Genomic DNA, 14,052 nt, shown 5'->3' on the forward strand with positions numbered 1-14,052 from the left:
ATTTGGAGATCGACGAAGAGGAGATGCAATATAACTTTTATCGGAAAATATCAAATAGGTAACAAATAGCAAATTGGTACACATAGTCCCACCGAGAAATATATGGTTACATTGATACGATGATCAATAAAAACAACGTGGGAAAGTAGGAAAATATGGCAAACTGTGTTGGCGAATTCTGTTCATGAATGTTGTGTCGGACGATCACAAAAAATCAATTACCAGGGAAAATTATTCACGTTTGTGATTTGCTAATTACAATTGCGTGGGTGATGATGTGCGTACATGAAAACAAGGATAATTGTGATAAACAGGATAACGTCAATTTTTAGCGTCCTTGCATTTTGCAATTTAATAAGAGATCAACTTCATTAGGAAGTTTAGACAGGATCACATTACGATTTTTATGTCGATACTGTGTCCTGCATTTTATTCCACTCATTGCACAACGACGAATCTAAACTGAAATGAAATAACAATAAAAATACATGACGTAATTCGTTAGATATGTTTTATGAATTTAGAGACAGAGTAGGTAGATCTAATGAGTTTACCTTTTCTATATCCTGAACTAGACGAACGCAGATTATTCCTAACTCATTCAATCACTGCGAATCAGCGCTCGAGAGAAAAATTAGGAATGATTGAACAAAAAAAAAATATATATTTTAATAAATTCTACTAAATTGAATTTCAAAATTAGGGTTGTTTGAATACCTGACCACCACGGATGGAAAATAGGAGCCGTAATGTCGTAATGCCTTGCTTATATCACTAATAACCGTATATTACAATCGACGATGTCAAGATATTTTATTGCACTTGGGCACCATCTAGAGGTTCATAGAAAGAAATTATAATTTATACTACACTACATCAGTGACATTACATAAATGAAGTAGACTGCTGAATACCACAATGCAATGTTTCACATTTTTACACTCATTAAATATAAGATGCCAGCTTTGTAAAAGAAAATCAAAATCATTTCCATAAACAGTCAGTATGCACAAGTTTTATGAACGAAGCTTCACATCTTTGTCAAATGGACAAAACCTCTTCCGTAACACGAGTTACCTGAATCATTGGTCCATAAAATGTCTCGCGCGGGAATAACCTTTTAATCATAATTCACATTATTTATAGTATGAATTGAAAGGTTGCAGTAAATGTGGTAGAATCGAAAAATAATTTGATAAATTATCGAAATGCAAAGCGTACAGTAAGTACATAGATGTAATCCAATATATTTATACGGATTTGGCTGATTTTTTTAAAAACTCAGGCTTCCTTTCAAAACATATTTTAATTAACGAATCCCTGGGACATGTTTCAAAAAATACATGCAATGTATCGTAAATTTCGTGGGTTGGCTAAAATTGACATTCGTCGCCACTATCTACAATTTTGTACTTTTGGACAAAACACCTGCCTACCATTTCCCCAAAGAGGGCTTAGAAAATGAGAGGTTGTTTTCAGTTGTCGTCTGGAATTCTCCAACACAGATGGTTGATTCGTAAGTATTGAATTAATACCTATTATCTTAATACCTATCTTAATTATTTTACTACAAATGTTGAAATGTATACCTGTATGATATTGTACCTACCTTTTGTGCAGATGTGACATTGTATATATTCTCTGTATTGGCACTTCTGCAATTGTTTACCATTACTGTTGGCATATCACAGCATTATACAGTTTATATATACTGACATGCAAGCACTGTAGAACGCCTCATAGTAGATATTATTTATGTTGGTCTGAGCCTGATTTTCAAGTTATTCTACAAACTTAGCATAAATAAGGCTATATTTAGGTCATACAAAAGTATATTCATTCTACGACAATGTGCACTATTTGACCGAGCTATTGCACAACTCTTTGTTATCTAACAATCAGTTCTCTCAAACCTTCAATCATCTCTTCTGCAATTCTGATAAAAGCAATCACTGTGGGAAGTCCCTCCATAGCAAATCATAAGAGGAAAAGCAATCCAAATATGATGCATGAAGGCTGTGCAAAAACAAGAAGATTTGAAATCAATCCAAATTTGAAGCAAGTTTCACTTCGGGAGGTGGATTTCAAATTCCCATAAAAAATGAAGACAGATCATGAGAATTCAATATTGGAGACTCACTTCGACAAATGCATCATTGCACACATCTCGGTTGCACACCTTGCTTTCATGCTAACGTTGTTGTCAAGATCTTGGGTTTTCCTACTCAATAACCAGCTTTGATTCCCAATGGCTTCACTTACACAAGAATGCTTCTCGTCACTTTTTTCTTTTGATGCTTTTGCAAAGTTTTTAATTGTGGAAAAAATTAACTTTTTCCCTTCTTCGTTGGTTTCTCCTTCTCCATCTATACATACAGTGTCAGAAAATTTAGAAAGCATCTGAAGATTGATATCTTTTATCTATTTTACAGTTGTACAAGTGAGACACAATTACAAATTTGGTTTATGAAATTACAGTAATAAGTTAAAAAACATTCAGTTTTGATAAACGGCAAAATGAATAAAACTTTTTGTAGAAAACCACTAGTTCAATCATTCCCAGAATACTAAGGAGTAATGACTGTCAACGAAAAGATGATTGATATTTTAAATTGAGGCTCTGCAAAAATTACTCTAAGGCGAAAGTATCAAATTAAAGCCATACAAAACATTCAAAACAATTGCCTTATTGATGTGAAAAAACTCCAGTATTGTCTTAATTATATAAAAATGCTTTGATATAATATTTGTTACAATCAATACTGAAATGCGCATTTTATTCAATCACCCAACTTTTTTTTCTCGCTTTATTGGCAGTAGAAAGATGGAAAAAAGATTTCTTATCACATACAAAGTCAACATTTAGGTCAAAAAGAAAAGTAATTCAACAGTAATTGGTTGACCATTGCTTTGTGTGGGTCAGAATGCAAGACTGATACTGAGCCGGAGTTTTTATTATTTATGAACCAACAACATATTTCTTTGTTACAATAATATCTGTCATAAGTAAATCACATTAGCTCATTTAGTACCTGGATGAGACGGGTGTAGAACATTGCAAACTTTGATATCATTTCATAATATTTGAATGCATATTGCAAATGTAATATACAATGATCGTCTACATTAACTCCCAAGATGCGAGTGTTAGTGCAATGCCGTGGAATGCTAGTGGGTCTATGCCAGGGGTCTCCAGCCCTCCGCACATGGCTAACGGATGCGCATTTGCACTTTTTGCTAAGACGAGCAAACCAACGCCAAAATAAGGCCCAACATCGAAACCAAATATCCAGCACAAATAAATGAATATGTTTCATGTCTCGTTTGCTGTAAGATTCAAGTGTAATTTCAACACAATACATTCAGATGCCCATTTTTGTACCTAATTTCTTGGTTTGCGGCCCGCGCCTGGTCAATAAATTTTAAAAAGTGGCCCCGCGACATGTTTCGAGTTGGAGACCCTGGTCTATGCGATCTTCGGCAAAACTTCACATTCATACAATTCATACATGTTTGCTATTATTAAAAAATTAGTTTTTGTAATCAAAATGTTTTATTTGGATTTTGATGTGTTGCTTCTTTAAAATACTGCTATTATGCATATCCTAACCTTCGCACGCGATATTGATCTATAACACGCAAAGTTAAGTCAGAATTGTGCTCAACTATAAAATATGACAACGTGAAACAGCCATATTATATTTAACATTCTGTATATTCAACTCTATAATTTCTTAAATCATATTTAGGATATAATCACTGAATGATACAGATAGCAGTGTCTGTTTTTAGGAAGAAACCACTTCTATTTGCATGATTTCTTAGTTGAATATCCACCTGTTATTCAAGTTTACAATTTGAAAAGATCCGTGAAATACACCACTTGCTTAATTCTTTATTTTTTTGTACTACATTACCATCACATGAGATATGTTGCGTTGCATCTGTTTTTAGGTGTCTCAGATGAAGCTTGAAGTGGTAAATTTTTGCATGCTTGTTTACATATATGTTACCTGCTTCACTCATACAATAAACTTCTGGCTCACAAAATCTTTTTCTTCAGAGGTTTCACTTGGCTGTTCCATTGTCGGCGTTGGCCTGAATTATTTCTAGTCTTTTATCAAGAGCTAGCTGCCATCTTTTTTACATGGTTAAACCTATACATAACAGTTGGCGCTTGAGACTCTTGTATCAGTACTCTTTTTAGCTTACTAGAAGGTGTAAGTCCTTGTCTTGAACAAACTTGTGTCTTGAAACAATATCATGCTGAAGGTATTTTATTTGACATTTCAAAACAATTATTTATTCAATTTTCCATATCAATGAAGAAGAAAGTCTGAGGAAAATCATTACTGTAATTTCATAAACCAAATTTGTAATTGTTGTTGTTCACTATAATGTGAAAAGGTCTTGTTGGATAATCTCCGATACAATGCCTGCAACATGAACAATTTTTGGATTTTGAAAATTTGACTTGATTTAAATTTGAAGTTTAATCTCAAGGCGTAATCGGAAGTATTGAACGTAACATCCGAATATGAAAGAATAGTACATTTTTTGGTTGGTTTGTCCTGCCATTTTCAAAGGATAAATATTTACTTGGGTATTTTACTCACGCAATTTTCAGAAAATAATATGCATGGAATATGCTTGCCACATTCATACTGGTGCACTAATCCTTCGAGACAGAATACCTAAAATAGATTCAAACATGATTATTTTCTGTATTGCAAACAATTTGCAATGCACATATACACATAGAGTCTTTAAATCTTAGGTTTTGAATTAGGTTGAGGTGCATGGTGCAAACTAATTCCTCATGATAAACTCAATTTAGTGTTTAAACAGGCCAGTGAGCTGGTATTTGTTACAAACTAGCATTCTGGGGTTTTCGGGTTTTCTCCCAACTTGAAAAGATACCAATTTTCCACATGATGAATATGAATTACTCATTGGGGTTCTTGGGTAATACAATTTTTTATGGGTTGATAGTTTTTTTTTTTTTTTTTTTAAAAGATTTTTTTTTAAAGATATGATGGAATCTTCAATCATTTTGATTCGGTACTATGAATATCACATGGACATTTCTCTCTTACCTTATAACTTTTTGTGCAGACCTTATGGTCGTTTAAGAGTTATACATGTAATTTTCATATCTTGCGAATTTTGAAAAAATGTGACTTTGATGACAAAACTTGCTGGGTTGCAGCATTATTGTAGTATACCCTGCAATTTCATCAAAATTTGTATAAAATTGTTAATAAAACAATAAATAATTTGTTTCACAAGTTTTTCTAATATAGACTTTGATTCGGCTTTGTCAAAGCACTTAAAAAAATGAATATTGAAGTCGGAAATCAATCAAGTGCAGATACCTCGATGTGCTTAAATCTCCAATTCTCAAGAAAACAGGATGATGGTCAAGATATAATATATCAATATTGTCATCTCATTTTTTGACAAACATAATAGAAGAAATTGTTTATTAACTTCTCACTAGGGATGTAAGTTTCGAATATTTTATTTTCGAATCAGAAAGCTACGATTCGAATATTTCCCAATCTGACTATTTAATATTTTTTAAAGCCTGGAAGAACTATACAGTGTCTTATGTGATTAAGTAATAATAAAGAATTAGAAAGTGAAAAAAATCTTAATAAAAAATATGTAAATCCCATCCTATCCTTAAATCACGTCGGACGATTAAATTTATGAAATACTTCAGGAATGAAAAAATTCATAATTATGACAACAAAATTGGGTGTACTCTTTCAAAATTGACTTTTATAATTTATCCAAATGCCCTTTATTTAAATATTATGGTACATAGTAGTAAAATGTGTTTCAGTACCGCTCAATGCTAAGCAGATGAACATGCTAGCATCAAAAACTTTGCATCAGAAGGTGAACGTGCGTACAGTTCCATTTTGTAAAATCAATAGCACTAATATATACGGATAAATAATATTTTATTGATACTGATACCTTTCGGTGTAGCTTAAAAATGATTGTGCGGATGAATATCCGATGGAAAGCAAAACCTGATCAAATGGTAAAATTGCTTCACAACACTTTTGAACACATTTTAGTTTGGTTCATTTTGCTGTAATGTGTGTACACCCCTAGTGTAATATTTTAGTTTGGTTTTGGGGAAATTAAATAACTAGAATCCTAGGGCTAACATGTGTCCACATTTATAGCTGTATTGCCTGCATGAATATTGCATGTTTGTTATCATGTATTTCGCACAATGCTTCCTAAGTTAATTTTTTTCCCATACCGGTATATCAGTGTGATATTTTAACACTTGCATAATATATGTGAAAAATATTATACTGAGCATGCCACCTTGTAAAACTCTAAAAATTCTGATGGGATATGTATTTTGAGTAAGAAGTTAAGGCTGGATAATTTTCCTGATATCAAGCTTAGTAATCCTGTATTGGAACTAAATAACTTGGTGTAAAAATAACTTGTTTTTTTCTATCAAGTGATCCTAAAGATGACCTTGAATTGAAACCTTGAAGCAATCTATCTTATAGCCCATACCAGCGATTTCCAAAGGGGGCGATTTGTTTAGTGCGCCTCGAAAATTAACATAATTGGTAAAGATAATTAATATATGATTATATATTTTGCATATTGTATTCATTATGATTGTGTTTCATTTAAAATGCTGTGTATTTGAATCAATAAAATCATTTTACCTTTCTAAGTTGTTTGCTTTCTGTTACGTATTGTCTGCCTCTATTGTTGCATCACAATAGAGGTAGACATTCCTTTTGCAATTTTGCAAGCTGTAGTTTCTTCATCTGCTGAATCGCAGACTTTGAGTGTTTTTATACTATTTGAAGAAAACTCATGCATAGACAGAATAGAGTTGACTTTATTTCTCAGGCCTACATATTTACAGACTTCAAAAAGCGTAAAGTACACATTGATGATCACAAAATTGAGTTTTATGTAAAGGCAACAACTTTTTTCGTGTGCCTTGAATTTATTCTCAGATATATTTGGCACTGCAAAAACAAAAAAGATTGGAAACCTCTGGCGTATATTATTTTGAAAAAGTTTGTCATTTGTTCCACAATAGTGAAAAATCTTTTATTTTAGGCATATTGCTGCAATATTTATAACTGTCTCAGGTTTTTTTATAATTACAAAAAGTGAAAATATCTTACAAAATGGCTATTGTGTAATTTGATGCATTTCTAGATCTGAGATTGTTCGCCATAGCATGGTAGAAAAGACCTTGGGATGTTTTATAGGAAATGCAGAAATACAAACATCCTTTTGCAATCATTATTCGATTCTCAGAAATTTTGTACGACAAAGTATTTCAGATTCTATAGCTTCTGATTCAGGGTTTTTCAATTGAATTGTTGGACACAAAGTGGAACGATTTTCTCAGGAACTTCTGGATCTGTTTTCCGAGTGGCCTAAACATGGAAGTGGTTGCTACCATATTTTTTAAGTCCCACAGGCCCGATATATAATCTGAATTATGCTGTTTTTTCTCCAAGTAATAGTAACATTCGTCCTCAACAGAATAGTCCATATGAATATAATGCTTACTGCGCCCATATTTATCTGTGTTGTGAATTTATTTGCGTTAACTATGACTTTTTGGTGTGCATTTCAATAGTCTGGTGTAATCAACAAATACAATGAAAGTTGATATTCAATTGTATTTCTATTTCATTTATACTTTATGTCACAAGAGGAGATTGTCCATGGTAGTACTTTCTGTCTGATGTTTTGGATACCCTTTGACGTTTTGGCAACTTTGCTGAGCTGAATTCCCATCCTGTACATTCGTCTTGTGTATTGTATTTATTTTGTACCATGGCTGAGTTCAAAATATTTTTTTCATTCACAATATCAATGATGTGATGAAAGGGTTATCATATCAAACATAATTTAGGATATTTAGAATAAATATTGAAGGCCGAAATAAATAATGTAGCTCAATTCTTCAAGCTTTACTCAGTGTCTAATAAACTACAATTAATATTGCAGCTATAAGTTATCAATATCATTATCAGGTAAGCCCGTCTTTGTTAGGAAATAGAGATAAAAATGCTTTCTCTTTTTATGCCATATTTCATTCCTCAAGACACTTCTTAGTTATAACTACGGTAAATGCTAGATTGGAAAATGTAAAATATATTTTCATTGGATGAGAGAGCCAGCAGATTTTGTAATCTGAAAGTCAATATATTTAGATTGTTCAATATTTAAATAAATGTTATGAGATCATATTCTATCTTACAGTAATAATTTCCTATTTTTTATAAGTTCATTGTGCCTTTGTGGAACCTTATTAATTTAGGGTAATTTCAAATTCTTTTTGCTCGGATTGTTTTACCTTTTTTACATGTTTACGTTTCCAATGCGCATACTCCTAGGTGCCTTTGAAATCTTGTTATCGCCCCACCACTGATTTTCTGATTCTTTTTCTATCTGGTTAGGTTATTGCCAGGAAAAGGTCGGGTAACGACCCAACGCATCCAAATTAATCAATAAAGAAAATATCCTAAGCGAGGGGTCCTGGGTCCGCAACTACTTTTTGGTGTGACCTAAAAAAAAACTTTCAATTTCCTGGGACCCAAGCATTTGGTAAGCATGTAATTAGGTATAAATTTTAAGACTTTTATTGGCACTAGCAATTTTCTTGCACAAAATGATATGAAACTTAGCACATAAAATCTCATTAACTGTTATATGAAGCAATCTGCTAACCTCGCATTGCTACGAAACACCACAATTGACTACATAGTGGGATAATAATGAATGCAAACAAATACACCATGAATGTTTCTCCGACTTTCGATTCCCGAAAAAATTTTCTTATAACCTGTGCAAAGTTGTTGGTACCTCAAGAGAGGTTTCATGAATCGACGCCTAAAAAACCGGTTTATATGTTTCAAACCATCATTTTAATCTGTCTGAGTGCCACAAAAGTGTCTTAGCGGCTTTGTTGTTACGTCAATTTGTGCTGATTAGCCAATACTACGGTAGTAAATAGGGAAGTCAATGCTCGGGGAAACACCCATAATTATAATTAGAGGTTTATAAAGTTGTAGTACACAAATACGCTACGCAGAACGATGCTTATATTTATGGCAAATTTTAAATTGTTTTGCGACCCAGAATGGAGGGTTTCATTGGGTCACGACCAGTGGTGGGATTCAGCCGGTTCACTTCGGTTCTATAAAACCGTCTCAAGAAATTTTATGAGATCAGCGAACCGGTTAGCATTACTGGTTACTGTCAATGTTCTGTTTGCAACAGAACTAGCTGAAAAATATGACTTTTGTGAAGGAACCACCTGACAAAAAATTTGAATCCCACCACTGGTCACGACCCTGTATTTGCCCTAACCCAGCAGTTCCCAAAGGGTGAGTCGATTTGTAGTATGCCTCGAATTTAACAGAATTGTGTTGAACTTAATATATGATTGAACATTTTACATATTGTATTTATTATAAATGTTTGCTTGTTTCCTATTTTAAATTCTGTGTGTATGAATCAATGAATTCATTTTACCTCTCTATGTCCTTTACTTTCTGTTACGAAATGTCTGCCTCTATTGTTATGTAACAATAGTGGTAGATGGTATCTGCTGCAGTTTCTTCACCTCTCAACTGAGTTTAGTGAACATGAGTGAACTTTTTGTATTTTAAAGGAAAATCAGGGAAAGATGAGTAAGAAGAGTTGACCTTTTGCATTTTTTCTTTAGGCCTACATGTTTTTAAACTTTAAAAGGCATAAAATACACATTATCGATCACAAAATTGAATTTTATTTGAAGTAACTGCGCAGTGAGATATTTTCCCTGATAATTTGGCGCGAAAAGTTCAGTCATCGTTGCCCGAATCAGCGATAATCAGAGGGGGGCACTTCATCATAACCACAGAACATTTTAAAAAATATTTTGCAATGAAAATAGTAACTATATTTATGTTATATTTACCAACATTTAAAGGACTACTGATAAAACAAAAATTCAGAACTAAGAATACTCACATGTGTATGAACTATTGCCAATTTCTGTGATATATTGAGTCATCACTAAATTGTATGCCATATTATTTATTTGTAATATTTTGTCAATCATGCAGTATCAGTCTTGCAGTCTAGTCTGCTTTATATCAAACCTCAAGCACTTTTTGAAAAATTAATAGGCCAGAATGGATCATTCATTATTGGGGTAATGACAGTGATGTGTTTAATGCATATTTGGTTCAGGAGTCGCTCAAGTTTAAATTGTATCGGATGATTTGAGATTGGATTTTATAGACTGTGATCATGTGTGAGGGATTGCTGAATTTCCCACTTTATTTGCAATATGATTTCTTCCTCTATCAAAGTTTCAAGCGATTAGTAGGTTAAACAATCTTGCGCTGTTAACCATTCGCCAGTCTATTTCACAATAATGATGATTCTGCCATCTTTTCAGTTTTCCACTCTCAAATAAATAAATATAAAAATCGCTTTTGCAATAATCTGATCTCCGAAATCATGATTTCGACATTTTTGTGCTTGTAAATTGAAAATTTACAAAAAGTTTCTATAGTGCCACCTAGTGGTAACTCCTAATTATTTGTGTTATATTTGCATTTTTGGACCTAAAACAGATACTGGCTGAAGCTGACAAAACCTGGATGAAAATATGTGTCTTCCGAGTCCCACTAACTTTGGCCACTAGGGGGATAAAACACTTCTCAGTAATTAATCTAATCCCAGAAAGCCATTTCATAATTGCTTTTTTGAATTCCCTTTAAGGTAAAAATTATGTTGAGCAGAAAAAGTTCTCGGAAATTGATCAGAGTACGATTTTTTTTTTTCAGTTATCGCTTTTCTTCCAGAATATGCACTTTGGTCTTTTTCACTACCCTCTGTTGAACATATTTTGCATTTGCTTGAAAACATAGTTTTCAGATTTCTTTCGGTCTCATCTGAAGAGCAAGTAAACAGTCCCTAGTTTTTGTGGAGATATCTTCATAGATACTATAAGATGGAATTAGTTTCCATATTTATCCCGGAGGAGAAGAAAAGGGAGACTTAAGCATTAAATTATGTGGCGAGCCATTTTTCTACTTTAGTCAAAACTTTTTTGTCACCTGCGTATATTTACAGTATAAGTATAAACAGTGCCCAGCCCTTGATTACATATTTTCAGTATCAATATTTTGGGGTTGTCAGAACTCCTGCAACGGTAGCGCACACAGTCTTTCAGGCCGATTTTAATTTCACTCATTCCATTATTTAAATATTAACTATGAAACATTGCAGTAGTTGCGGCAAATGCACACTAAAACTGCTGACTGTATATTATTGTGGGTAATGATCGCTGGGATAGAGTAATAATAATAGTGGGTCTTTGGCACTTGAATACACTAAGTGACCATATTCATTCCTGAATGAGGAGAATTTTGCATATTGTTAAATCATTAAAATGTTTTGTGATTATTAAGTTACGATTGTACAATTTTCATTTTTTTTTATTATTCTCAATTTTATTCTGACCATTCGTGACATTTTTTGTCCACCGGAGGTGCTCATGTTTGTAATATCCGCAGTTAACCGGTAGTTGACATTTTTCTGTCAATATCCAACTTCAAAACTTTATACTCAATTTTACTCTGACCATTCATAACACATTTTGTCCACCGGAAGTGCTCATGTCTTCAATATCCTCGGTTAGTTGGAATTTGTTTGTCAATATCTAACTGTAAACACTATTCCTCATTGCTTTACTTTTTTGGCATGTCCTCAATTTTAATATACATGTAATTTGTATAAATAATGTTCATGTTTTTCTTCCACGCCATATTTGGAACAACTTTGTAAAACAGACAAACTTTAATAACAAATATACAATGATTTTTTTTATCCTAACCGGCACAAATATAATATAGTTGAGTATTACAAAAAAATTGTTGAATAGTTAGTATGATTATATAACTACTTAAACTTCTAGATTGTTATACTATTTTTATTCAGGCAGACTACTGGCAGATTCTGTCGCAACTCCAGGACGCAAAGAAAATTTGATTCAGTACTAATATAAACATGCTTCATGATTGGACTAAATAATGATGTGTGCAATTTATTATATTTATTCCATAAGAAATTAAGCTTTTTTAATTTTACACTCTTTATAAACAGTTTATCATTATTTTATAAGTAATGTAGTTAGTATTTCTTATTATTGTGATTTTATTTCAGCATCTGAATATAAGTAGCACAATGTATGTTTTTCTTTCCAACATTATTCAAGATAATGCTCGATTTTCTGTAATTTTATGGAAAAGAAAACTGAATCATCTGAATTATCAAATTCGAATTTCACATAGAAGAAATTTGGCCCGAACCAACCACCTGCTGCTGTGAATATTTGCGTGCATAACCTATTTCATAAATTTCAACACAATATCATCTAGGCCCACTGATACTTTTACTTAGATAATATTTACACCAAATTACGATTCCATATATTTCCAATTTCCACACAATGTCTTTTATACATTTTGCATTATGTGCACTTATATTGTTGTCAGTGGATTAACCAATTTTTGGGAACTCAATAATGTATATTATTCTGAAGAGAACTATAAAATTACACTGAAATTATTGGATACAATTGGACAGTACACCAGTACTAAAATAGGTTCAGAATTATACATTCCCCACTTGTACCATTGGGATGTTACCTGTAATGCAAAAAACATAGCTATGTGGCTGTTCGTATATTGTGCCTGTTTACAAAGCTGACACAATATTTGTATTGAAAATGAATTTGCGATCATTCCTGCTTCTCAGTGAACTTTTAAACCTGGTTTATATGCAACGTCAACATTTGGCCCTGATTTGGATTTTTGTTTGAAAGAACTGGATCAAAGACATTTGTAACTGCAATTTTCAGTATCCTCCTTCAACAGTGTAAATAAATTTCCAAGTGCAATTGTTTCAATCAGATTTTATTTCCACACATTTCATTATTTCATTAAAAACTATAAAACATTGCAATAGTTGGGGCAAATACACACTAAAACTGCTGACTGTATTTGAATGTGGGTGGTGATCTTTGAGATACGGTAATAATAATAGTGGGTAATAGTCTTCGGCACTTGAATACACAAACTGACCAAGTTCATTTCAATAGGAAGCATATGTTGATCTTGCATAATGCTAGATCATAAAGATGTTTTATATTTTTTAAATTACGGCTGACTGTTTTTATTTTATTTTTTCAATAACAGAAGAAGTTTTTTTTATACTCAATTTTACTATGACCATTGTCTCACCTTTTGTCCACTGGAGGTGCTCATGTTTTTAAAATCCGCAGTTTAGTCAAAATTGTTTGTCAATATATAATTTAAGACTTTATACTCAATTTTGCTCTGACCATTCTTAACATTTTTTGCCCAACGGAGGTGCTCATGCTTTCAATATCCTCAGTTCAGTGGAAATTATTCTGTTAATATCTAACTTTGAATAAAATTCCTCATTACTTTAATTTTTTAGGCATGTCCGCAATTTTTATATGTAATTTGTATAAATATTGAATATACTCTCTGAACTTCTAGGTTGTTATACTATTTTCATTCATGCAGACTACTGGCAGGTTCTTTCGCTACTCCAGGACTCGAAGAAAATTTTATTCAGTACTAATATAAACATGCTTCATAATTGCATGTTGCAATTAGGAAGTACAGAATAAGGAGATTTTCAAATATAAAAAATATGAAAACTGATATCCAGTTACTTGGATGACACGTTTTCCTCTCTCACACGTTTTAGATTAATCATTTAAAACGTTTGGGAGAGATTTCTTGCTATGGACCAGGTAAAAAATAAATTTGCGATATTGACTAGGTCTTATTTTAAGGGGAGGGCTTATATTGAAAATTCAGAGTAGGTCTTATTTTCGGAAAAACACGGTATAACATTTTGCATGTATATCATTGTCATAGTAGATTAACTGATTTTAGGAACCTATATTGTATATTATTCTGAAGAGAACATTACTGAATTTAATGAGCA

The 14,052-nt window shown here is 32.5% G+C and overlaps 1 protein-coding gene and 1 long non-coding RNA gene across 2 annotated transcripts in view; both read left to right on the top strand.

The window, feature by feature from the left end:
- LOC120336263 (uncharacterized) overlaps positions 1-14,052 on the top strand; it is a 64,272-nt gene that overhangs the window by 22,450 nt on the left and 27,770 nt on the right. The window lies entirely within an intron of this gene.
- Positions 914-13,525, top strand: LOC144417255 (uncharacterized). The gene is made up of 2 exons (XR_013473153.1): positions 914-1,516; positions 12,010-13,525. It is a non-coding gene; the product is annotated as an uncharacterized LOC144417255 (long non-coding RNA).

This window comes from Styela clava, chromosome 2, assembly GCF_964204865.1.
Source record: "Styela clava chromosome 2, kaStyClav1.hap1.2, whole genome shotgun sequence".
NCBI lineage: Eukaryota > Metazoa > Chordata > Ascidiacea > Stolidobranchia > Styelidae > Styela > Styela clava.